This window comes from Solenopsis invicta, chromosome 1 (genome assembly GCF_016802725.1).
Source record: "Solenopsis invicta isolate M01_SB chromosome 1, UNIL_Sinv_3.0, whole genome shotgun sequence".
Taxonomy (NCBI): Eukaryota; Metazoa; Arthropoda; class Insecta; order Hymenoptera; family Formicidae; genus Solenopsis; species Solenopsis invicta.
The window spans coordinates 20,651,160-20,679,117 of NC_052664.1; the positions used below are offsets into that span (position 1 = coordinate 20,651,160).

The following is a 27,958-nucleotide window of genomic DNA, read 5'->3' on the forward strand; positions in this document are numbered from 1 at the left end:
ATATGTTTCGGCGGAGGTTGTGGAGAATAAAAGGGGTCAAGGGGAGGAGGATGAGAATGATGAGGCGAGGGCGAGATAAAGGGCGGGAAAACACACCAGAGACGGTACGATGGGAGAAGGTGAAACGAACCGTGCGGAGGAATGTGAAGTTACCAGAAATAGAAGGAAAGAAGGAAAGCTGGCGTGGATGAAGACCGGGTGGCGCGAGATAGAAATTCGCAAATCAAAAATGGTAAACGACTACTATAAACAGACAAAGGAGAAAGCGGGAAAAAAATATGAAAGAGAGAGAAAGAGAGAGAGAGAGAGAAGGCAACGAGGAAACGTAGAGGCGATTCGTTCATGAGAAAGTTCTCTCTATTGCCTTTTTGACATAAATATATGTATTTACGTCAGATGTACCTGAGTTTCTAAAATGCTGATGGCATGTGCGATACAAAACAAAACTTGTTAATTTTTTGTCCATATTACTCATTTACTTTTTGTTTTCGTTATTAAATGTTGCTTATTTGAAGTAAAAATGTGTTAAATATAAAATAGGTACGCTTTAGGAAACCAGTAAGCATTCAGCAACTTTTCTCTATTTCAAAATACGGGGAGGGGGGAGGGGAGAGGAGATTTTACGATGTTAATAATTTAAACAATGCGATCTACAAAGATTCATGAAATTTTCATCTATACAGATATTCGGTTTTCGTAAAAAAAGTGCGACGGATAAATGCACTCTGATAAATTGTGGAGATGCGATTAAAAGCGAAAAAGGTATATTGAAAAGAGAGAGAGCAAGTGGGAGTAAAGCGAAGGCTGCGGGACCAATTCTATAAGACAAACGTTAGCAGACATCGATGGATCGATATGCCGGGATGAAATCCGAATAGGAGTGAAAATTGGAGCACGCCGGCGGGAAAGGATATACATAGGATACCGGAGATGTACAAGAGTGTACGTATAGTAGACGTGCGCATAGGTATATATCGAGAGATCTCCGCTGTCCTGTCGGGTTCGGGATCTTTTTACCGTCGAACGACAGAGACCGCCGGCGGTCTTGGGTCGAATTGTATTAGCAGCGATAACTCGTTTTCGTCTCGGATTGAGTTAGTGCGGCATCAGACGCCCATAGCTACTTCGTAGCGAGAGAGGGAGAAGAGAGAGAGAGAGAGAGAAGGAGGGTGAAAAAGATAAAACGGAAAGAGAACGCGCATCTCTCCTCTTTTCTCGAAATCGGGATACGAGAAAGTGCTTGTGTGCAAAAGTGTCAGTAAACTTGAAAAGTCTTTCTTCTGGCATCCTTTTCCCTTGACGTTTGACGCGTAGTCGAACGGAATTCGCGAATGCGCTCTCGACGGGTTCGTAACCGATCGACCTGGTCGCGTGACTCGTTAAAGTTCACCGATCGCGGCACTTTTGCCCGGGAACTCGCTCGGCGTATTACTTTTCTCTCGTATTGTCGAAGTGACGGAAACGTAAGGGTTGAGTTTGCGCGGAGCCTTTTCAGCGCCTTTAACCCTGAATTTTATTCAAGTCGAACAGAAATGATCTTGTTACCAAATTGCCGTGCGTCAGAAGTATATCTCGTTTGCATATGCGCGAAGAACGTTGTATGTGAATTCGTGTTCTTTTGAAAAATACGGAGAGAAGAGACTTAGAAAAGTCAATGTCGAATTTTTCAAATTTTTCTGACATTATCAAAAGTTGACTATTAAGGTAAAATATATTTGCTGTGAAATACAACTCTATTACACTAGAGAAAGATTCTTGTTGCTGCAATGCTGTTGTCTTAATTGGAAATCAGATAGATTCAATCAAGATCTGTTCAAAAACGAATGAGAAATCCTGTAGGAATTGCCGGATATAGTAAAGTCTATCAAACATTCTAATAATCTTGAATTCTGCACCTAGAGATAAGTTAAGTTTAATTTGATAAAATTGTTTCCTTAATTTAGTTTCTTTAAATTGAAATAAAAATACCTTTGAGGTAAATAAAAGTTTATTTGATTTTGACAAATGATATTATTAGCCTTTTCCAAAGTAAATAAACGAATTTAATCAAATAATTTTTTAATTCAAAGGAAGGACTGACAAAAATATAAGAAATAATTTAGTTGTTCTAGTTTTAAAAATATATTTCTTTCATTTAAAAACATATTTGCGTTGTACAATCAAACTACATCTTCAATTCTAATAAAAGAAACAACAACAAAAAATTCTTCAAATCAAAGAAACTTTTCTTTAACCGTATATCAATGCACAAATTTCTTTGATTCAAACAAATATTTTTTTATTCAAAGAAACTTTTCGCTAAGTGTGTTATTATAACGATCACAAATTTCGCTTGGTTTCACCATTCAATCATATGTGTTTTGTTGATATAATAAAATCATTTCTCTCAGATATTTTGTTATAAAAATATAAACTTTAATTTTATGCATATATTTTGATTTTTTTATTTGTTTTTTTTTTATATTAAAGGCTGAATTTCTCATCAATGTTAGTTTTTAAAACAAATATTTTATTCTCTTAAAAAAAAACAAAAAAAAATGAAAAGAATTATTCTTTGTATCGGAAACGAATTTGTATATACATATATGCAGAGAATACATTTTAATATATGTCGCATGCAACGCGGTGCTTCCAAAAACAAAAATATCTAAGGCTGGCGCGCGGAGATATTAAAACGGTCCTGTTCTCAACCGTTATATCGATATTGGTATCGGTTTACAGTGCGCAGTTCACAATCGAGTAGTTTGCGGTTAAGTAAGTTACATCTCTCTTGGAAACGGCGTATCGAATTAAAAAAGAAATCTTCCCGCGAGAGAACGCTATCGAGAGAAGTTCGCAAAGAGCGAGAGAAACTCCATTAATCCATGTTTCAGATTCTCGCCACGATATTATGTTATATTCAGTGAGATAGATAAATTTGCGCAATCATTTTTCTTGTTGCACACATAAAAATAGAAAGCAACATTCCTCCGTTTTGTATACATTTTTCAAAAATTATCGATTTCTAAATTTTTAACAGAAGAATAAGAGTTGCACTTGGTACGCGGAGTAGAATAATAACGTAGATTTAGTTACACGCTGCGGGAAGCATAAAATAATTTTCCTTACGCGAACAAAGGTAATGCGAAGCAACGATGTTAACTTTAAAGCAAAGCAGAACTGGTAATATTGAAATAACGAGAAAATGTCTAACAACATCGCATTAAAAATTGTCTAATATTCCTAGTATCTAATGAAAGATTACGCACGAGCGATATCGATAGGAAGAATTATACTTGTATCTCAACAATTTCTTATATTAAGCAAGAAATTGCAAAAGAAACAAAATTTTAAAATTCTGCTACACATTTTTTCTTAATACTAATAATAATTTTATTAAACTGATGTAATTCTAGATATGTATAAACGTAAAAGTTATGTGTTTGCGTGTGATTCTAAAGCCAACGAAGCGTTGTTCACCATTGTCAAAATCGAAAAAAAAACTGATTTAATAATTCAAAAAGCAAATAGCCAATCGCGAATGGCCATTTAAATTGTTGCTGACAACCGCGCAAATTTGATTGTGTCCGCTTTATATTTGGCGCAGCAGTTAGCAATTTAGCAATTTAGCTTCTCTTGATGCACAGCAATTATCAATTTACCTTCTCCTACTGCATAGTAATTACAAGATTACCCTACACGTTCCGCATGAACGTACCAGCACCTTCGGATGTCTCTCGAACGTGTTTGCTTATGTTAGATATCGTTTCTCTTTACGACATTCCCACAGGAACATCGGGAGACGAGCAACGTTGCGCTCCGGGAAAATAAATTACGTTTTACTTGGATGCTCAAGCCAAACTGAAAACGGAGTTTTCCGCTGAATTGACCGATTGGATCGGTTAATCCGTATGTGAGATAGAATTCATTGAACTTTATATTGAAGTACATCTATTACAATATACCATAATCGCAAAATTATTCAATGTCTTCTTACAAACTGCTAAGACATGGAAAATAACTATCTATTAAAGCTTTGAGACGCAAACCACACATGCACATAATCTCTCGTTAAATTATTTATGTCTTCATATTGTTTGTGCACATTAGAAACGCAAAACGATTACTTTTAGTTTTACAAAATATTATAATAAATTTACAATAATAAAATTTGTTAAGATAAATTTTATAACAAGCATAAATATTTTTTATGGTGTAAGAATTTTGTGGATATTTAATTCTAAAAATCAATTATTTTATGCATGTTCATGTATTACATTAAACGCACTAATATTTTTCATTAAACTGAAAAATTGGATGTATGATTGTGAATTTTGAGTTCAAGATCGAATAAAATCCAATAATTACATTACCTTTATGCATTCCAATATTATATATTATATTATACATGTATATAATTTAGAAATCGTTTTCATCTTTGATCTATATTCTATCACGCGATCTATATTCTATACTAAATAACGCGTAAGTGATTAATTCGATTTGCCGCTGTAAGGGTAAATTACAGCGTGCTTGCTTGACGAAGAGAGTGCAAAGACAAATGAATGGCCTTCGGTTCTAAGTAGCTCCTTAAGCGAAAGTTCAAAAGAGAATTTAATTTGAATAACAGTTTAAGATAATCTGTAACCGACAAGTTATACCGTAATTGACAAGCTCATGGTGAAAAGTACGACACGTAACGACGTGGCCAAGATTGGTAAATTTGCAAGATTACTGTAGCGATCAGACAAATAGAAAGAAATTCGATTACATTTCTCGTTTCTACGAGGAATTTAAAAAGGCAAAACACGAAAACCCCATATCTCCCCATTCTCCCTATTTTACTGCACGTTCTATAAACCGTGTATCGAGTGTTTCCGTAGGAATGTCAATAAAAACAGACGAGTTTAATTTCGACTAGGGCCAATCCAATTACGGCAACGAATTGCATGGTTGCCCTTTTTTTTACAAAATACGCGCGACTCTTGCAAAACGCACTCAGAATTTTGACCCAGCGTGCGGCATAGCAGATACACAGCAACATTTTACTTTGGCGACAAATGGATAAACGATTCGGATTTAAACTTAAATACGCTCGGTCAATTATGTGAACCAAACACGAAACCGCTCGATCTCTCAAAGTTTGCGATGAGTTCGTATAGAATTTTAATAAAAAAATTATGCATTTCGCTTAGCAACTTTGTCATCATGATGAGAAGCTCGTGAGTGAGCGCGTGCTAAAGTATATTTTCCCCATGCAATATCAATTTCCATAAATGCATTTAGAGCATGGAGCGTACAAAGAGTTCTAATAAAAGATTGATATATCCAATTTTGATATATCCGCATGTCGATGTAAATTCTTATCATTCTCTCGAAGAGGCAGATGAGAAACGTGTATCCTCGAAACTTTTCCAATCGTACCGACGACGTCACGGATATATTCAAAGCACGTTTGTTTTTCAGTTAGTAATTGAATAAAAAGAATTTATAAATGCGTTTCAATGCGTTAACTTTCTTACAGCGATCTTAAATAACATTAGCACAAGTATTGGCATAACATTAGCAACATTTTAAAGTGTCCGACAATTGATTGAACGATAGCTACGTGATCGGACTCCATAAATAGATTCACGATTTTTAAATTAATGATATACAAAATATGCTGTTGTACTATCTTTACACTGAGAAATTGATTACGTTTGTCTTTTTTTAATCTTTTTTTTTCTTTTTTTTTTCATTTTATTCAAGGCAGATTTATGTGTAAAAATATGTACACTTTTTATCAAAAGATTACATATAGAGTTTAATTATGTGTTTTCAGATAAATAAGTTTTATAGGTTTAATTTAAGTACCTATTATATAAATCTTTTTTTTAAACAATATAGGTATGTATTTATAATATCAATATTTGCTGAATAAAAATTTCAATAGAACTATAGTATAGACGGTATTTTCCCTATTGTAAACTTCGTTTTTTATTTTCTTCTACAAGTTACCGCGAAGTATCAGCGATATAAATAAGGCCTTGTTTCCGAGTTTCAGGTCAACTTTGTTAGTAGAAATTTTATTATATATAAATTTGTTCTTCAAGAAATGTAATATTGAAAACGAATATAACAAGTTCTTTATGGTAACTATTTGAGCTTTATATTATATTATATGTATAGATGTATAATGTATACATATACATATATCTGTTTCCAATATATTACATTTCTTTATTTTTATTTATAATAACCATTTATAAAACCTTATTTACATTTTTTTTTAATTTCTATGTAATTGTTATCTCTCATTTCCTCACTTACGAGAGAATTGGGTCAAAATTCTTCGAACTTAAAAGAATGTATGTTTTATTCTCTGCGTGGAATAAAAAGTACGGTGTTGTTTTTATCAGCGACATAAGTTGTAAAAAAGCAAGTCTACGCGTGATATTGCTCCATATCTTTTTTCTCAGCGGATGTTATCAGAATTACTAACTAGATCGCATGCGTGCGCCGCGAGATAAACGCGGCCGTGCGCTCGAAAGAAAGGCTTCATTTTTAATTAACTAAAATAGAAGTTCGCACTATAACTCAGAGCTTTTATGTAATAATGACGTGCGGGTAACGCTACAATTTGCCCGCACACGCGAAAGCATAACACGTTATTAATATTACTGACCATTATTAGTCAGAAAGGTGGCATTAAGTTGACCTAAATAAGCATCCGTAAATTGGTGCTGACATTCCTGTTACGGAGGTACACCTTTAATGAAAATGAACTATGAGCTTTGATTTTCATATCTTGGATTGCAATATGCAAATTATCCGAAATCTTCCCGTATCTCGAGAATTAATTCGTATATAATATTTTCGTACAATTTCTATTACTTTACATAAATGATCAAATAATAACAGGCAGTAAGCATTTTGTCGACCTGTGTTCACATTAATTACAAACCGAGGGGAAATTCACAGCCGGCATTGGTGTACAAAATTTCGGCAGTGGACTGCCGAAAAAAGTAAGCAGTGACCTATAATATTGACGGCATTGTCGTCAGTGGTTGGGGAGTGGTGAGCTCACTTCAGAGTCGGTTTTTCGATCATGGAGTTGAGCACAAAAATTTTGAATACTTCGGGAAAGCTTTAGAATTCTTGTGCAGGCATTGGCGTATGATAATGGGCACGCGGTAGTGTTCATAATTGCATGGCATTGCCTTAATTTTAATATAGGATTGACGGCATTGTAGGCATTGACTAACAATAAGCATTGTCGGCAGTGTACAAAAATGTCGGCAGTGTTTTACAGCAATGCCAAAAATCGGCATTGGTGTACAAAATTTTGGGTTGTGAATTCCCCCTCGTTACAAACATAATTGTTTTTTCTTAATTGTATTACATTGCAGAAATTCTTATCATAAATCTAACATGAGATACAAATATCCATTATATTAATGTCACAAAGTAATGAGCATAATTCTATTAGGATGCAGAGATGCAGCGTTGGCAGTAAATTCTGTGATATTGGATGGAAATATCACAAACATTCGTGCGCGCAGACAGATAAAAAAATAAGTAAACTGAAAGGAGTGAAATGAAGCCAATTTTGTTATAAAACCGGCTTTATTTTATATAATTAAACCAAAATGAATCCAATATACGACAGAACGAAAAGCGTGCAAAAATAGAACAGAATTTTTTTCATATCAACAAAAAATACCTTATTTTTCTCATAAAAAAAGTGTAATTGAAGTATAATTGAGGAAAAAATAAATATTTTGATAATAAAGTAGAGAAATCTTTGACCGATAATATGACAACACAACTTAAACAAGAACGCCTTCAACGGTAGCTAGATCTTAGTGTTTATATTTATTCGTGTGATTTTATATACTTTGAAGAAGTATATAAAATTTCCTCTAAAGTCACACGAATTTATTTTGCTAATACTTGTACTAACTGTATAATATTTTCTAACTAATGCTCTTAGAATTTAATTATCATCACTAATTTTTTTTTAGTTATGAAATTAATGTATTATACAAGTCTAAATAATAAAAAAATATTTTATATGTTTTGATTATTTATGTCTTCGAAAATTGGTTAAATTAAGAACAGGATAATAAGTTATCTAAGGAAATATTTAGATAATACATTATTTAATGTATCTAAAAATGATTATTTAAATATAAATAAATTTAATGTTCTACACGATCTATGTAATTCATAGTTAGTCTTGACTGTATCTATATTATTATTATTCTTACATGTATATTTATGTTATTATGTAGATATAGATAAATCTAATTGTGGAAAATATAAAAACACAAAAATTATACGTAACACAACCACACATAAAAAATGCCTAATTATTTATACTGCATTAAAAGCATTATAAAATCTTGCATAACATTTTAATAATTAATACAAATAACTTTACGTTATTACTACATAAAAAATTTATACTATTGTGTCTATAGAGATATGCATCTACACGAAGTTTTCAAGACAGCTATAATGATACATGCATAATGGGATCTATTTTACAATTTAGTTTTGAAAGGTCCAAGGTACTTAAAAATTTATTATACTGGACGAAGGTTTTTCAAATTCATGCCACGATAGATATGGAGACATTCGTTATCTAGTTCGCATCAACCATTTTCTTAGAAGGTGCACTGAAAATACTGTCTCTTAATCTAACAACTTTCACGCAATGCGAAAATGTCAACTCGAATTACGGTTACGCGCTGATAAAGTTCTTAAAGACACCCACGCATCCTTGGCAAATTTCTCGTCTTTAACGACGATGAAACGAACGTACATTTTAGCGCTTAAGAAATTTGAATTATTTCGACGATTTAATTTATACAAGCGATTAACATAAGACAAAGATTTTAGATAGTTGCAGTGAATATAAAAATTGAAATATTCACACTGAAAAAATGATTTTATTATATCAGCAAAACATATATGATTGAGTGCATTTTGGTGAAACTAAGTAGAATTTCTGGTTATTATAATAGAACTCGAGATTTCATAATCAGGACGTTTAATAGACTTCACTATAATCGGATAAGATTATAGTAAAGTCTATTAAACGTTCTGATTATAAATCTCTATAATCCTACTTAGATTTCTAATACGTCCGATTTTGAATAGACATACTGGTTGTGAATCTGCCAGATTTCTAAATGTTGCAACAAGAGACTTTTCTCCAGTATAGTAAATCGGCTTTTAATCAAAATAAAATTTATTTTAGACCACATTTTCTCGATGTAAATTTAACACTAAGTTTGTATTTTACTGACATAATTTTAAGTTTGTTAGAAAGAAGTAAGTATGTTAAAGTCTAAAAGCAAGATGTTCAATTATTGCTAAATGCATAAGGAAGCTATGGATCGATAACACTAAGGTATAATGAAGTAACGAATAACGTAGAAAATTATAAGAACTTGTTAACAGTTTTCGGACTTGTATGGAAATTGTCGATAAATTAAAAATTAAAAGTGTCTCTTTATTTCATTGACCCATTTATAAGACAGATGTCTGCCAATTACCCAGAAGCAATTTCAAGTTCATTACTCATTACTTACAATATATGAGATGGACCATCATTTCAAATACGATAGATTCCTTGGGGAGCATGGAATCGATATTCTCCTGGTGAAAATTTGATGAGAGGCTTAATTACAGAGATACTTAATGTCACGAATTAAAGGACTTGGACAAATTAAGTTTCCAAAATGTAAGGAGATAACATCATAATTTCTCACTTAATTTCACATTCTGCCTTAACACAACTTGACATTTTAGTTATCCTCCTCCTTCCCGACATTGAGTGTCGGCAATTTAAAAGATTCCGACGTATCACGAATTTCTCTGAAATCTCCGTTTGAAAATAGTAGAGAACAAATTGCGTAGTCGCGTAATCGAATGTGTTCTCCGACAATGGGTCGTGTTACAAGTAGCGAAAAGTTAATCGATTTAAGGATGTATAGGTCATATCTCAAAACATTTCCAAAATATAAACGATTTATAAAGTGTCATAATATCCTAATATTACGTTTGAGTATCTATGTAAACTCTGAGCACAATTCACTTATGGATTTAAAAGTTATTTAATTTTTTTATTTACACTTGATTCTTATATATAAAATCGCGTTTTGGAATGTTTATTTACAAATTTGATGGAGAAGTAGCAATTAAATACAAATTTGTACATATAGTAATAAAACTCCAATAAATATTTGAGCAAAAATTCATTTAGATCCGTTTACTCGTTCGAAAGTTGTTAATTTAAAACTTCAGCAAAATATAATAATTTTCGTTGCAGGAACTATTATAAATCAAATTTTTTATTGGTTTTCTCTTTGCAGTTAGTTTTAGGACATAAATTCCGGTATTTGCTACCAAAATTTTTATTACGAAAATAAAGAACATAGAGAAGCCTTCAGTTTTTAAATTTCAATGACTTTTAGTCCATAATTTGTATGGTCAAAACATCCTTAAATCGGAAATCGATCGAAACGTGAAATGGAATCGTGCGATTTTTCTCAGTTCAATCTTCGACGCTCATCGAGAAAAATATTAGTTTTTATATAAATGTAATTACTTCTTCTTATCTGTAATACCAAAATCCGAAATTTCCTCTCAAATTACCGGTTTTTTTTTTAAAGAAACATGTTACTTTTTGTAAGCACAATCATTTTTTGTAGCTGAAGTCATCGTAAATTTGCCGATTTTCTCTCTCTTTCTGTCTTTCAATCCCTGCACATAAATCTCACGAGAATTGCCGAACCCGCACTATGTCGCGTTTAAATCTCCGCCTCCAATATCGCCGAAGTCTTTCGCGTGCCTTCACGTAGAAAGGAATGTGGATTAATCGGAGCAATTCTCAATTAATCCGGGGTCTTCGCCGCTTCGTCGACGACCGGAGCGGTACGAGTATCGCGTTGCGTGAAAGTGAAACACTCAGAAACCACGTACGTGATAAAGAGGATAAAAAGTCCGGGACCGTCCGAGGTTCCAAACGGTTGAAGAATCGAGGGTGGGATAAAGGACAAGGGAATTTTGGATTTCCTCCCGTCATGCTTTTCTTCTTCCCTCCCCCCCACCCCCGGTCCTTTCTCTTCGTTTCTTTCACATTAAGCGCAATCACTTTATCTACTCACTTTTGTCGCAGCGCAACACTTTCCACTTGCGACCCTCGTGCGTGGGCGGACTCTCGCGCTCTCTCCGTTGTTGTTTATACTGCGTGCGGGCGAGTAAAAGTTGCGACGACGCGCGACGGCGATCGGGAGATGAAGAACGTACGGAACGTGGTGAGAAGAGAGAGAGAGAGAGAGAGAGAGAGAGAGAGAGTGATTTTGGAAGAAAAAGATAGAGTGGCGGGATACGGATACGTGAGGGACGATAGGAGAGGACGAGTTACGCGTCGCGCGTGGATCTCACCCTCGGCGGGACACCGTGGACGTGGGGGAGGGGGAGGTGGCGACGGCGACGGCGACGGCGACGGCGGTGGTTTTACGCGCGGTAGTTTCACAAGTCCAGACACAAGTATACAACGTGTGCACGCGACGGCGGTCGGGACGATACTGCGCCCTATTGGACGGCCCTGCGCAAATATAATGGCGCCCCTCTCCTGCGGTACGTCCACCCCAACCTCGACGTCGGCGTCGGTGCCACACCGCCGCGCTAACCCCCTCGCTCGCGATCTACCGTATGCGTCCCACCCTCGTCGGGACTGGTCCGTCGAGGGGGAGAGGGTCACCTCTTCTTCCTGTCCTTTTATCTTCCGCCCTCCGTCGCCCTCGGCCATCCTCCGCGACGACCACCCTTTAACCCCCTCTCGGCGCCCTCGCGGCAACCTTCCTCCTCCCTTCATCCCCCTCCTTCCACACACGCCCGACCTGTTCTTCTCTGCTCTTCCTCGTCCGCATCCTCGTCTTTTTCTCTCGCCACTGGTCACCGCTCAACCCTAGCGCGCTCGGGCCCCCGGGGGCTTTCTTTTACGACAACAACGCGGGCGCCAACGGCGAGCTTCCGGTGCGCATCGATAACCACTTCCGTTCGCGCTCGAACGGCTCGAACGACGCGGAGAACTCTTTTCTCTCCCTCATTCCCGGGAAGGAGGCTGCGACCCTCTCCCCCTCCCCCCGTCACATCCCTTCGTCCCCCGTTTCTCTTTACGCGTGCCCCGCGGGATAAACAACGGGGGTAATCGCGTGCGGTTGGAGCATGGGAACGTTCGCTCGAGATACGCGCGCTGCTCATTAACCCTTCTCGGCATTTTTGCCGGCTGAACGGATTTTAATTGCATGACTGGCTTACGGGAGCGTCCGGAATAGCCACCGAACCCTTTGGCTTTGCGCACGTGGTAATCCGAGTCGGGAACGACGACGACGACAACGACAACGACGACGTCCTGAAAATTGCCGGCGTGTATTTGAGGATCTCCCGTCGAGCGCGGCGACGGTATATTTCGAGGATTCTCACCGAGCGACAAGTGCATATTTTAAGGCGTCCTCAGCGAGCAACCGCGCGCGAGGTTCGCCGCTCCGCTCACGTCCCAATTTACAGCTTTATTGCATACATATTCGCTCGCTTCTACACCCATTATTTGATTTCCCTACCATTTATAACCGCGTAGAGCGCGATTTATACTCGTGGGATTGAAAAAAAGGGGCAATTTTTCATCGCCGTTACACGAGCATGTGTTAATTTGTGTTTTCCATTAAATATAAGGGCGATAAATGTAACAAATGTTAAAACGTGCTGTCGTAATTCCGATAGAAGCTGCGCTCGATGCAGGCACGCCGCCGCGCCGTTCGAAACCGTGCGGTTTATATTCATCCGGCGGCAATATAAAATATATATCCCGGGCGCGCACGCGGGTAAAAAGTTTTTTGCATAATTGATGTAGCAAAAATTAGAATTCTACCTCGAAGATACTTCGTAGCCTTACTGTTTACCGCAAAGGGGTTAACGAGATAAAGGACTCGATTTTTCCGACATTTTAACATCGCTAAAATTGGTCTAAAGTTCACGAGAGCGTAAGATTTGTAGCCCCTTTAAAAGAGCTCGCCTTGCCCTCCCGAGTTTGCTTTCTCTCTGGCGTTAACGTTATTTATTCACTATATCACGCGAATAAAATACAAAGAGAATGTAAAAGGATTAATAAAGAATGACGTACGTGAAATGCGCTACGCCGAGCGCATAATATAATCAACACGTAACATTCGGCTCTTTTTACCAGTTAGATGCAAAATATAATATTTAACGTAATATAATTTCAGCCGTGATAAATCATTTTACTTGGTAATTATATCGAATTAATATAATCGAGCTTGTGCCACCGAACGAACGTGAGACGAAAAAGTAAAATTTCTACATATACTTACCTTTAGCGCGCAATTGCTTCGGTGCAGCATGCAATTTTAGATTTCGCTTTTCGTTGAGTTATGAAACAATAGTGAAACGCTTTCAACCGTGAAGCTACTAAAAATAAATCTCATTTTGGAAAATATGATTTATATAATTGAATGATCTATATAATTTGCATCAGATTTTAGAATTAAATTTATAATTCTATTTGTTGTGTTTTAATATGTACACTGAGAGAAAATTTTTGTTAATGAAAAAAATACATTTTTTTAAAACCATATATTTTGATGCAAGCATTTGTTTATTCTGTTTAAGTAAAAATATTGACTTTAAAATAAATAGACGTATTACCTTCAGCATATATCATTTTGCATTTTTACATTTTTTACATTTAAATAATGATTGTATAAATAAACTAATAACATTATTATATTACTTAAATTAATAAATATAATATAATTAATTAAATTATTTTTTTTAATTAAAAAATCTTGAATATAAAAATCTTTAATTTGATTGCAAGTAAATAAACTATAGGAACCCATCAAGTAAATAATTTTTTTGTTGTAAGATATTTTTTTTATATAAAAAACATTTTTTATATTGTACTGTAAAATTGTAGAATTCTATTTTGACGCGATTTATGCATAGTCGTTTAAAACGGATTTAAGAACTCTATACATCCTTTACGGTACTGTTTCAATTCAATTTCCATGTTTAATGGTCCGATAGTGCAGCATGAGAGAACGGCTCTTTTTTTTAAACGACTCGAGAATAATGCGTATTATTTTATATTTCGAAATTCTTGTAAAAGCAAACGAGTGCTCGTCGAAACTGCTTTATCACAATGCGTGATCCGCGTGCCTCTTCGATAGGAAAATGCCTTTGATCGCGTGATCGAATCCCGAGGGATGCAGACCAACCAAGAAATGTCGGAAGTAATCTGCTTTGAGCGCGGCGACAAAAATGTTTATCATATTCCACTGCTGATCTCTCGCTACGGCGCGCACAAATAATAAAGCTTATCGACCCGCCGGGATATCACGAATAAATCTTGGAACTCCATTTCCTCTTGAATGACAACATCGTACATACGAGTTATCGCGCGACGTTTTCATGCAGAAGAGGAAGAGGAGAGAGAGAAGAAAGAGAGAGAGAGAGAGAGAGAGAGAGAGAGAGAGAGAGAGAGAGAGAGAGAGCAGTGATCTCTGGCATTTCCCATTTTCGCATGCTATCATAGTCAGAAGGTCGTTGAAACCTACGACAGATGTTACGCAGGTGGACAATTGTTTCTGAAAGAATCGACATTGTCGTCATATCTAGAATAATAAACAATACTCAAGTGCTGAAAGGAAAAAGCAATCCTTGATTTTCTATAACGAAGCAAAAAGAAACAAAAATACGAAAAAGGAAATAAAATTCCGCGAAAATTGTTAAATTGCTTTTAATTAATCCTTTTTAATTAATAAATTATCTCAATATCAATATAATATATTGATAGAATTAACAATCAAATTTGCTTTACTGTTGGCTTTTGTCTAGAGTTGTTTAGAGTCTAACGAACGATTACGTAGAACAATAATTTAGAAAAATTATTGACTAAATTTTTATAATTATATATAAAATACATATATGTTTTATATAATTATATATAATTTATATAATTATATTTATAAAATATATATGATAATTTAATATGTTTATACATAAAAAGTTTTATATATTACACAACAATACCATATATACATATATTTGTTGACATTAGCAGATTAAATGGAGCCATTTATATAAATTAAGTCTTCGGATGATAAACATTTACTATACCGGAAAGATTTTCAAGAAATTACAAGCAGAAATTATAAACAGAAGATTGGAACCGTTATTGATAAACGCTTCTCGAGCTAATATGTTCAATTACAAATCGATAAAATAATGAATTTTCTCACTAATTACTTCGTCTTCGTCTGCATTTAAATCGATACTGCTTGTACCTTAACACTCATCGCAAATGAGAAATATCGGAATTATCTTATCAGAAATTAATAAACTCTGACACACGTAAAACAATCGTTGACACGTTGACAGCGATCGAAAGTCCTTTATCGGTATACTTGGCAAGGGAAGGAGAGTCTGCATTCGCGGTCGGCTCGTCTACGATGGAGCGCATTGCTGCAGCATCCGTGGCGCGCTTGTAAACGTATCGCGCAAAACTTTCGCCTTTGCAATCTCTCGATCCGTTGTCCATGTACCTCAATATAGTTGACTACACGAACCTTGACCCGAAATTGCTTTCCACGTGTCACCAGTTTATCGTCTCGGGTCTATCACTGTGGTTTTGGACATTTATTATCTCGAACGACTTTTATATGTAAATGAAATCAAACGCCTCTTTATCAAAACTGAAAAATAAATTTTTAAGGCTAACTCTACAAAAAAAAAAAAAAATGCAAAAGTATTATGCAATACAGGAAATTTATACAAGAGATTTATCTGTAGTGCGCGATATAAATCTCACATTAATTAAAAACTAACTGAATTTCAATATTTTTTTATACAAACTAATAAATATTAATTTTAACAAATATATTTATATCGTATATTTATATCTTAATTTATTCTAAATTTAAATTTAAATTTATCTCAAATATATATCTTGTATTTATATCTTAAATTAATTAAAAACTAATTGAATTTTGATATTTCTCAATACAGCTTAATAAATATTAATTTTTATAAATATATTTATATAATTTATTTAAAAATAAGAGGTCAGTATACATTTGTTCTTATATAAATTTTAATACACATTTTGTGTGCGATCGTAGCGCAGAGGGTTGTGCATCGGTTTTTTTTTTTTTTTTTTTTTATCGAAGGCCTAGGTTCAAATCCGGTCAGAAACATCGAATTTCATTCGATCGCTGTCTCTCGAGAAAGGCAATGGCAAACCATCGAAACCTATCTTGCCATGAGAGCCCTTCCACCCAGGCCGTTTGAAACCGGTGTTAAAATTGTAGATCCCGTATATCTGGGTAAACTGTGAAAAGCGCACACCGCAAAAAAATACGTGGAGGGTCACTACTCTTCTCACGAGAGGCAATCACAGGGATGACGATACAAAATAGTGTGATAAAGGAAAGTTTTTTTAATGTTATCTTCAACCCTAATTTTCTGAACCCATGTTTTACCTGTGATGTATGAATCATCGTAAAATCACATTTTTTTCAAGCTTCTTAACCCTTAAACATTACGGGGTCTGGGCGACCCTCCTGAAAAAACTTTGCTTCCGAGCCATTTTATTTTAGCTAAGCAATGAAGTTGGTCAACCATAGCGATCGATAGAAGGGACTTTAAAACTTTTTTCCATCTAGCCCAAATCTTCTTTCTCATTCCGTCTTTACATAGCAAGCGATCGAAGTTTCAGGAGGATTTCCAATAATGTGTTAATATTCTAACAAGTATCTTCTGTACTGAATGATGCAGCTTGCTTGATTAATAATTTTGATGTCATAATCCTTCGTCTCTTTTCCTATGTTTGAAATTATGCGTAATTTTCTTTAGGAAAAAAAATTGGTAATAATATTGACAATCCTATTATCATTTTCGTGTTGAATTTATAAATACTTTTTATCCGGTTTTAATTACGTAAAATTGCTATTTCAAATATTTGACTGAAATATATTTGAGGTCCGAGAGAAATATTATATTATTTTATACTTTATATTATGTATCAAAATTTGGAAAAAAGACATTTTAAGAGAATATCTGTTTTTCACTTTTTACGGTATTTTAAAAAGTATCACGTATTTAAAAATTGAATTTTATAGCATTTATGTAGGTAATCCTATTCTTGACGTGTAATTTAAAAGTGAAACGTAAAGCTTAGTTTTTAATACAAATAAAATTTATCTCTTTAGTATTTAATGTTTGAGTTTTAGTACCAATGCAACGCGAATAGTGGTTGAAAATAATTTCACTCAGACTTGCGGTAACAGCTTCAAATATCACCTCATTAACGCAATTATAATCAGAATTAAACGATCATCAAACGATCGTTAATAAACGATTGTAATATCAATCGACATTTTCCTGCGCACGTTTGCATCAAATGATACGAGAACGGATCTTTGTTCTCGTATCGCGAAAAGGGAATTTCCACAGCATAAAAATTCTTCTCAATGCACAACACTCGAAATGTCTCTTTCCACCGGTGTACTTAGCGTCACGCGATTTCGCTTTTCCATCGCAATTTCGTTCGCCCGCAACGGAATTCTCATCACTAAAATCGGCAGTACAAGGACATTTAATTTCAGAGTTTCTTTCGCTCTCTCTCTCTCTCTCTCTCTAATCAATAAACGAGAGAAGATTTTTTTATACCATTTTATAAATATAAAATCTTCTATCAACGTTTCTTTAACCGGAAATACATGTGACAAATTACCTCGTACGTCGGCTCTTTCTCTGATTGCTTTGCGACAAATTAGATGCGATAATTTTCATTGGCACATAATTCCAATAATAATGCCAATACGGGGAAATCACTCGTAGCAATATTACGCAAAGCATTACGATTGTCGAGTAGTCAATGCGGATGTCAAATTTAAGCCCCTTTAAGCGATGTGCCATGAACATGTCGAGACGTTACAAAGCGTGACCTATATAATGATGATTCCACAGCGAATCTCGATCGATTTACCCGTGACATCCCGTGTTCTGGTGACGCGTTTTCGCTTCTGTACGGAATCGCGCGCAATTAACGACGACGTAAATTGGCAGAAACTCGCGAAAACGGAACGAATTCGGGCGGCGGCGGCTGTCTCGCCTTGTCGTTCGGTGTAAAATAAATACAGCCGCTTCCGCGTCTCGTCTCGGATCTTTATTGTTACTTTATTCCCTCGGTCTTTGCGCGTTACGTTGCCATATTCATATTGTCCCGTGGGATCGGCGCCGTCGCGCAATTTTGATCTCGAAGGAGCGATTTTGCCGCCGCAAAATATGCGACCGCGTTACGCGTCCTATAAACGGCACCGCTCTCGTTGGAAACTTTCCGCTAGAGTCACATGCAGAGTGCGACGAAACACGCCGGATAAATGAAAGGGCTCGCTCCGCGTATCGATCTACCCGTTATAGCGCTTCGTTACCACAGATTCAGTTTCGATATCGCGCTATTTCGCTCGCTTTTCGTCGTTATCGCTATTAGCACGCCACTTCGCCAAAGGTACTTACGAGATTTAGCGTCTCCTTAATATTCCTCTTCCTCAAATAAATTATCCCGTTAAGAAAAGCACGCGACGACTTCGAGAGCACAAAAGTTTACTGTATTTGAGATAAAGTTTTAATTAGAGAATTTTTGGAGATACAGAAGTCATAAATCTTTTCCCATTGCGACAATAGAGAAATCATTCTTATTCTAATTTTTTTACTCGTTATTAAAAATAAAATTAAAAAGATGCTGCTCATATATTAAAACAGCATACAGATTTTTTTTTTATGTGGCCTATTTAATGTATGTAATTATTTAGCAGTTTCTTTTTACAAACTTCTTAAAAATGAGAAAATCGATGTATTGGAAGTTAATTTATGATAATTTAAAACATTTTTACACAGATTGTAAAATTCTAATTGTTTAATTATTTATTCACTCTTTTCATAAAATGTTTATTCGATTGTACAATAAATTGAAAGGTTTGTCAGAACGTAAAGATGGTTGAAATGTTACTTTGGATTGTTCTTTGAAGATGAGCCGAATAAAGAATTGTCGTATAACAAAACGCGGATCAAACGAGAGACTAAAGTGACGATAAATAATGCAGCAGCTTTGCTTCCTGCTCTAGTTATTAAGCGAACTATTCATGCATCCTGAATACTTGACAGGACGCTCCATATAACTACGCTATATTTTTCTTTTAGCACTCTGTTAAAAAAAAGTTTTAAACTTTTGTTAAAAGCGTATTAATTATTTTCGAATCTTGATTGATGCACCTACGTATTTTTAATAATCAATTTATTAAAATTTCAACTAAATTTTAATTAAAATATTGAATTAATTAAGTACTTTCCACCGATATTACAAACAGAAGAAATATAACAAGTAATAACGAATATTACTACAAAAAGATAAAATAGTATATTTAATCTTTACAGGATGGAGAATTGTGGAGCTGAAACAGTGTCATATTTTTAGCTAAAAAATACAATAAATCATAATAAATATTCTTAAGGAAAAGCTACAAGATTTTAAAAATAGATTTCCTGCCCTTTAAAGATTAAGGGATTCTCCTTCAAATATATCCTCAGCTTATAAATTATAAGCGATGGAAAAATTGATGGAGCCGACCGGGATTTGTGATCTCTGGAGCCTTCGTTCTCACGCGTAGCACTAAGACTGTTACTCCGCGAGGTTTCACTCCTTTCACAATTGTTCCGTTTATCCTATCAATATCTAATCAACTTTACCGCCCTAAATATCCTACAACTCACCTAACTTGACGATACTTTGACCTCGATTTCATTGGTGACTTCTCCCGAGTCCATTTCAACATCTTTAGAGTTCTCTGACCAGACATTCGCTTTGAATGTCACCAGATGCACACTACCTTGTGCAGTTCCTAAAAACTCTTCTAGGACTCTCATTACCCAAGAGTAAACGAATCAAATCCCACTTCTAAAGCTGTCGGAAAAATTAAAGCAGCCGACCGGGATTTGTAAACTTAAGCTCCTTCGTTTTCTAGGCCGTTGCTCTGCGAAGCTCCACGAGGCTCCACTGCCTCTCATAATTATTCCGCTCGCTTATCAATATCTAGATAATCGACCTTACAGCCCTAAATATCTTGCAAAATCTATACGAGCCGTTAAATTGAAAAGATTAGCGTGTAATGAGAATCTTAGTTTCCATTATGTTTACATTATCAAAGTTCGACAATCCAAAAGTTTGGTTGTTTCGCAAGCCGAGGACCATCGTGATTTTGGCGCTATTTAGACGAGACAATCGAGAGGAGACCTTGGTGTGCCACTTCGAAATGCAGAAATTTGCGCAATAGTCGAGCTCGTTGGCCATGAACTGTTTATTAAACTCGATCTTTCCTTCGCGAAATCGACGAGTGCCGCGAAACGCGGAACCATCGTGTTCACACGATTCAATTTCGAAGGGACGACAAAATTAAATCGCAATGAAATAATGGGATTTAAGCAACCATGAACACATAACTTCGAACGGCATTTTTGATCCATTGTTTATATGTGAAAATCAGTGAAAACTTATTTTGGAAAAATAGGACCAGGTTTTTCCTATTTGATATGCGCAGTATGCGATTCTTTTTTCTTCGCCATTTCATTAAAAATTTTTATTAAATATTTTTTCTATATTACTGCTAATAAACACTTCTATATTTCTTTGTATCTCTAATTGCTATATTTAGCGTCGATGTAAAGATGCAGTAAAGAAGTATTAAGCTAAATCGTAAATTTAAATTCAATTGTATTTTGCATTGTAGATACAAGATCTCAAAAAGATTGAACAATTATCAAAAAATTTCGTTGTTAGTAAATGAAAAAAAAAAAAAAAAAATAGCACAACGAGAATGTAACTCTACATGAGTTCTAGATGATCGGGTTTTATTTCGGATATCGATTACGCTCTCTATTGCAGAAACAACTACAAGTGCGTGATGATATACACGTTCGCCATTATCGATTAATATTACGCGAACTGACAGGCCGCCCGTACACTTTTCGGGGAGTTATTGTAAAATTCCAATGACGAAAATACTTGCTCCGCGAAGTGTAAGCAACAGATACCGGCACTGTCGTCGGCCGTAGAAATTATTCATAGCTTCGAGCAACGTAATATCTCAGGGTGCTCGAGAGCTTATCCATTTCTGTATTCTTCTTTAATATCACGGAGTCGCGTTCTTCGCGCCACCGTGAAAATGCAAAAGCGCTAATGTCACCGCCGGAAATCGTGAATTCTACTTATTTTCATGGGTGACCTATATACGTGCGACCTGACTCGCTCTTTTCCCTTCTTCACTCCATTTGCTCTCCTATTTTCTTCTTCCTGCCGACCTTCCGTCGAACCGGACTCCCGAGAGAGTGACGAAGAAAAACTTTACTTATTACTTAAATGAGAGTCATGGCACAATAATATTCCTACGAAAGTATCTGGCCCTAATCTTGTCAATCTATAGTTTACGCATCGCGTTGTCCATCCAACCTTGTGCTAAATACATTAATCAATTTTTTTCAGTTCTCTTTCTCAAGTTATGCTTCCTTGTATCTTATTGAAATATGTGACAAGTGCTACACGTATTATTTTTTCTCGTGATAAACTTTACTAATATGTAGGAAAAGTTTGATTAGTAATGCAAATATTATCTACTACTAATAGTACAATCAGTAAAAATTTATCACGAAGTTATATAATGTTTGTAGTAAATATCATGTTCTCTTTGATTTTAGAAGTTTTCAAGTATTGATTACGGGTATCTCTCTACTAAAAATTTTCAGACTTACAACACGCTATTGACTAAAAATAAATGAGTACATTATAACGAAGCTGATTATCCAGTCGTTAAGCAGTGCTGCAGTGACGCAAACATCAATTTTATAACACTAAATATTACATTGCGAGTTATATTAAAAAAAAAAAAATAAGATTGCTTTTTAATTATTTAATGAAGTCAATCTGAAGTTGAAAACTGAGAGAAAAAATCAAGTTTTTCATAATAATTTGTTATATGTGAGAAACGACTGAATTGTTTTTACGGTACAGTTATTTCTCACATTTATGATAAAATATTATTCTAAATTTCTAGTATTATAAAAATCAAATTTTTTTCTGTATTTTATTGCGAGGCAATTTTTATCCGATTTGTGGTCGAGTTTCGTATAAAAATTTGTAATTTACTTTTTCGCGCTATATGTATGCTTATAAAGTCCGCAAGAATTTATTTTTTTCGCACGAAATGTATACGGCGATGTAATCCAATAATCCTGTGAAAACGATAATACAAAGTTATCATAAATTAAGTTGGAGCACTGTAAGTCGCTTCTCTGTGTAGTAATGTATATTTTACGTTTGTCCTCTCTTGCCTCCCGTATTTTCATTACAAATCGTTGACTCGGTGTTCATAAAATAAACGGATTGATGGATTGGTGCGAAGTAGGGTAGAGACTTGGTGTATAAACTTTATGGATATAAACTTCATCATTGCCCACAATTTGTATTCCTGATATATGTGATTCGCGCGACACGTGTTGCGCAAGATAGAATATTATGGCATATCGAACCATTCAATTTTCTGGGGTTCCTTGCAATTTAAGAAAGGGTCGTGCGAACACATGACGACAGACATCCTCAACAAATTATTGTCAAAGGATCGATCATTTGCGATATTGAAATATAACCGGAGTGACTTTGGCGCGATACATGGACTTCTCGCTTTCAATACTCGACGAATGAATTAAATTCATATTTTTTTCGTAATTTAAAAATTCTACGAATACATAACGTATTTTCTTTTTTGCAACATTCTTTGGTAAATAAATATTTGATGCAATTCCAAGCTTTTTTATATAATTTATATAAACTTATTAACCTGAATTCTAGAATTTCGAGCCAAATAAATGTTTTATTATTACTTTATACGATAAAGTTATAAGATCGCAGTAGAAATTTAAAATAAAATTTTAATCGCATTATTGTTACAACGTGCTTTAAATGCTGGACAGATTATATTTAATTACGAGACAAATTAGGGAAATTTTGTCGGCTTACTCCAATTGCAGTATATATTTGTTCTAAAAAGAGAAAGTACAAATATTTTAACAATTTTGCGTTAGCTTGATTTTGTATTTTACTTCATCCGCGACTCTTTTATGTTTCCAAGTTTTGCAAAGTTAGCAAAACACTCGCTAAAAATTGGAAAGTGTCACGACGTGACGACGCACATACACAGTGCCAGAACTGTATAATTTTTTTATACATGCGTGTTTATATATTTATATATGTACATAAAATATATTTGATATAATTAAATTGATATTTTAATTCTTTAGGTTAATATATGAATTTTTTTAATAATTTAGGTCAAAAATTGTTTTTGTTGAGAAAATGTAAAGTGATTACTGATCATTGTTAATTACACAATAGAAGAAGGAATAAAAAAAAATGAATAAATTTGTACTCAAAATACAACTATTAAAATTTTTACAATGTTTGTAGGAATAATAATTAGGATTTCAGTATTGGTGGGAAATAATATTGCGTTTTGCGCCAATGTAAGTCTATGAAGTTTCACGTTTAATTGAATAACTGATACCATCGATTACAACAGAACGCCTCCTGATGAAAACTTAGATTGACTCAGACATGCACTTAATTGTCAAGATCTCCAAACTTTGTGATCGTTAGTTATTAATCACTTTCCTTTCTCGCTTGTATTGAACACGCTAGAAAGAGAGAGAGAGAGAGAGATCGCAACATTTCCCCAATTTCGAACTGCTGCATGACTCAAAGCTTCGTATACTCGGCGTGTGCAAATTTCTTCTTTAATCAACTTATTTGCTAAAACATTTTTATGATTCGATACGACTAAATAGATTTCCATTTTGTTCACTCACTAAAAAAAAAAAGAAGAAAAAATAGAAGAGTAAATAGAAAGAGAGGGAGCCAGAAAGAGAAGCTAAAAGCAACTGGATATAAAGTGCTTTCTAGCATTAGATTTCAGCCGATGCAATTATGTAAATCAGGAAAAATAATACTACAGAGTCGTGAGACATGAAAAATGAGAAAAGAGAAATTCGCTGGATCAGCCGTATACTCGCGTCTCTGCCATATTCGGAAGTTAAAAAGGGCCTGGGTCGCGATGCTTTCTTTCGCTAGGTTTACCGAAGTCTCAGGACGCAAGCAAACACGGTTGCGGCAGATTTCAGCGCCATGCAGTTTACCCTGCTAACATGCCGAGCCGTATAGCCCACCCCGTCGCCCCGAAATGCGGCTACGCCGCTGTTACACCGCTGTTTACGCAAGGTTTGCATCGAGCATGGGATTATCTTTGGCCGCACGGGCGCACGACCTGTCCGGCGGTACGGGCGAGCGATAAATCGCGGGGAAACGTTTCCCAGGAATGTCTCGATGTCGCCGGTAATGGAAATCGGGAGATGGATCGAGACAGAACAATACTGAACCAGGTTGGGTCGCATGCCTGTGGACCTTATGACATTGCGGCGTAACTGGCCGAATGCCGGCCGGGATCGAGGACCGGAACCCGCGTCGGCGAGTTAGTCCGGCGATTTGCGGATGTCGATCGTCATTAATTAAGTTACACCGGACGTGTTACGCCGATGACCGGCTACTGGTCGTGTCGCAACGATTTCGACCACAAATTTCGCGACACAAATTCACGATTTCGGTATCAGTCGCGTTATACAACTCTATACGTTCAGACTACGCGGTCAGACCTGCGATTTGTCTTCTGCGCGCTTTGAACGTAACAATATCGCTATAACAATGACGAAACCACATTCGCAATTCACCAACTCGTGCGGCATTGACGAGAAACTGGCTTTGCCTGGCTCGGCTACTGTTAATACGCAGCGGATGCAGTTTCGTTCCGTTAAATTTTTTATGACTTTGCGTCGGAAAATACCTATCGAAACATCATTTTAATGTAAAATTATAATGCGGAGTATATGAAAACGCGTTGCAAATATTAATATCTTCTGCAAATGTTGCTTTTACAATCATAGATACGTATGTATATGTTCAGATATTAAATCTACATATATTTATGACATTCATCAAAGTGGGTATTCCGTATAAGCGCATATTGGCACTCGCAGTGTTTACCTATGTGTCGTATGAATGCGTCATTACGACATTTACATTAATTATATACAAATACGTTATAAATAATGTCGCGATCGGTATTGCAAGCAAGTTTGCGCTACCGCACGCGCCACACGTATAAGCACAAGTTATTGCAGCAACAATGAAGAATTGATAATGAGCTATGAATAAATATATATATATATATATATATATATATATATATAAGCAATAATTATCCGACAATAAAAAGTATGTACATATTACAATTCATATATAGAGAAAAAAGTGGATTATTGAATCAACAGCATCAATTAAATTGGAAATATCTTGTTAATTCAATAACAGTATTAAAGGAATAAAAAGATTAAAAGTAAAGATATTAACAAATATAGTTGAATGAATAAAATTTTATCAACTATTGTATGTGGAATGAAGTAATAATTTTACACCGAGGATGATCGAATCGTCTGTAATAATAATAATTGCTTGTCAATTACATTAATTCTCACACGAACATCTTGCGTTGGCTCTCGCGGCATTAATTCATATTTTGATTTACTTCTTCAGAGCCTTTTTTATTTTAATTAATAAAATTTTGTTAAAGCAAACTACATTTTAATTTATATTACAGCATTTTTTTAATGTATATATTAGAGATGTGTGAATCAAGGTCTTTTGACGCTAAATCGAATCATCAAATTAAATAAAATCAAAACGTTGAAATATAACTTTTAATTAATATAATTATTGCTAATTTATATTTTAATATATAGACAATAAAAAGATTTCTACTTAAGAAAAATGGTATTGTTTGATTATATGATATGATATTATTAAAGTTATTTTAAATTTACATGTATTTAAATATTTAATAATAAAAACTATTTTACTTATTTCTTTTTCTTTAATATTATAGCTGCACTTTAATTATTATAGCGGGAAATAATTTTATAAAAGTCAATATATATAATTCGTATTTGAACTTTTTAAGCCGGTATTGATAATCGATTCTTATTTAAAGACCGTCTTAAGTAATGTTTTAACATGCAAATACAGCTCTGTGATTGGCTTGTGATTTCATGAGACAATATTTAAGACGGTCTTAAGTATAAGATTACTCACTATAAATACCGATTTTAGATTCGAGAAATTTTTAAATAGCTCAGATTCGAATCATAAAGGTCCGAATTAAGTAAAATTGGATTTGATTTGTATATTTTGATTAGTTCGTACATCTTTAATAAATATATATGAGGAAGAAAAGGCAATATGGCACACCCCGGTAGTTGACATTATTTGTCTTTATTTTAACGTCAAAATGTCAAAGATGTTATTTTGACGTTAAAATGACAACAAATAACGTCAGCTTTGTTATCTCGGATATTTATATTTTATTTAATAATTTTGTTAATAATTAATATTTTATATTGAAATTTGAACGGTTATATTTGTTAAAATATTGTTTAATAAATTCTAGATTTAAAGTTGTTAAATATTTATTGTTTAGAACGTGATTTATATATACATAATTAAAAGAAGAAAAAAAACAGAGTAGTAATATGGCCATTTCTAAAAAAAATTAGTTTTGTTTAAAAAAACACATAGTATTTTGTTATAAAATGTACTTTTTAAATATATATTTTTAAAGCATATTTTTAATTTTCCATTGTTTAGAATTTTTGCAACTCCATTTACCGTTTTACGTTTAATGTTAAACATTGAACATTTTACGGTGTTTAATGTTAAACAACAAAAATAAAACGATATCTCTAATATCTTTAAATAATTTTATAAGCAATTGTTACAATATTTGTTATCTAATAACAAAGATAATAGAAATAGCCATAATCCTTACAGTAGTCGTAATAGTACCTTCTCCTCTGCGTATGTAGCTCAACAAAGATTTTGATAAATTGTAAAATAAAATCATTGTCGTTAAATACGACAATATCAATGACTTTAGTATCGCAGAATAATATAATCAATTCTATGTTTTGAACGTTTTAGAATTTAGCTTTTGAATTTCGGTTCTGAACTCACTTGCCGTTTCCAAGTCGCAGACAACACAGATGAAGAAGAACGTTACGATTCATTAACAAATCGATCCCGCGAAATCTCGAGCTACGTACGCGCAACGTGGGCGTATTGTGTATCCGTACGGCGTAATGCGACGCCCCTTAATAACGTCGAGGATTTATCTTCAATCTACTTAGGACGATAGGTAAGCGGCATGATGTATTTACAGACGCGTTGAGAGGGTCGCTCTGCCGTTTTGCGCAAGAGCCACTACGTCGCTAATAATACAGGCGATTATACGCCACGGAAGGCTGGACAGTCAGCAGCGATGATACGGAGGCTGAAGCCCAACGAGGTGCGTTCTTAACGATTTACCGAAGCATACCGATACTCTCGAGGGGGGAAGGGTGAAAGGGGACAGCGGGGGCACGCTCGGCTCACTGGTCACTAGGGGTAATCAGGTATGTCGTTACACGATGCTTACACGGCCCCCAGGAGCCGATGTGTCCGCCATTTTGGGCACAAGTGGAGCTGCGAAAATGCCTTTTTACGAGGCAGCCGACCATGCCGCTCTGGCCTCGCCGTCGCAGCTCGACCATGCACACGCCATACAGCCCCAGAGCCCATGGACCGAGTGAGACGTTGTTGCACGGGTGAGATGTTCCAGCCGACGAGACTCAAAGGACAGTTAACACCCTCGTGCCTCATCGCCGCTTGCGTCGAAGCTGCGCCCTCCGCGCCCTGTGCGCCCCCTTTGTTTTGTCT

General features: G+C 35.1%; 2 protein-coding genes across 7 annotated transcripts in view; one reads left to right on the forward strand and one right to left on the reverse strand.

Moving 5' to 3' along the window:
• The window catches only part of LOC105194827 (1-phosphatidylinositol 4,5-bisphosphate phosphodiesterase epsilon-1), a 133,669-nt gene extending 121,985 nt beyond the window's left edge, over positions 1-11,684 (reverse strand). The window contains exon 1 of the mRNA XM_026131305.2: positions 11,139-11,684. The gene's annotated coding sequence lies outside the window, so the exon portion shown is untranslated. The remainder of the gene's footprint in view (positions 1-11,138) is intronic.
• LOC113003148 overlaps positions 1-27,958 on the forward strand; it is a 177,949-nt gene that overhangs the window by 138,079 nt on the left and 11,912 nt on the right. The gene's annotated exons all lie outside the window — the stretch shown is intronic.